The sequence below is a fragment of the Triticum dicoccoides genome, chromosome 5B (assembly GCF_002162155.2).
Source record: "Triticum dicoccoides isolate Atlit2015 ecotype Zavitan chromosome 5B, WEW_v2.0, whole genome shotgun sequence".
Lineage (NCBI taxonomy): Eukaryota > Viridiplantae > Streptophyta > Magnoliopsida > Poales > Poaceae > Triticum > Triticum dicoccoides.
In genome coordinates, this window is record NC_041389.1 from 612,041,207 (window position 1) to 612,042,026 (window position 820).

Sequence of the window (820 nt, forward strand, 5' to 3'; positions counted from 1 at the left end):
GCCCACCTGGGGCTGGTCCCCTCCCACACTTGGCCCATGAAGCCCTCCGGGGCCGATGGCCCCACTTGGTGGACCCCCGGGACCCTCCCGGTGGTCCCGGTACGTTACCGATAAAACCCGAAACTTTTCCGGTGACCAAAATAGGACTTCCCATATATAAATCTTTAACTCCGGACCATTCCGGAACTCCTCGTGACGTCCGGGATCTCATCCGGGACTCCGAACAACATTCGGTAACCACATGCAAACTTCCTTTATAACCCTAGTGTCATCTAACCTTAAGTGTGTAGACCCTACGGGTTCGGGAATCATGCAGACATGACCGAGACGTTCTCCGGTCAATAACCAACAGCGGGATCTGGATACCCATGTTGGCTCCCACATGTTCCACGATGATCTCATCAGATGAACCACGATGTCAAGGACTCAATCGATCCCGTATACAATTCCCTTTGTCTAACGGTATTGTACTTGCCCGAGATTCGATCGTCGGTATCCCGATACCTTGTTCAATCTCGTTACCGGCAAGTCTCTTTACTCGTTCCGTAACACATCATCCCGTGATCAACCCCTTGGTCACATTGTGCACATTATGATGATGTCCTACCGAGTGGGCCCAGAGATACCTCTCCGTCAACCGGAGTGACAAATCCTAGTCTCGACTCGTGCCAACCCAACAGACACTTTCGGAGATACCTGTAGTGTACCTTTATAGCCACCCAGTTACGTTGTGACGTTTGGTACACCCAAAGCATTCCTACGGTATCCGGGAGTTGCAAAATCTCATGGTCTAAGGAAAAGATACTTGACATTAGAAAAG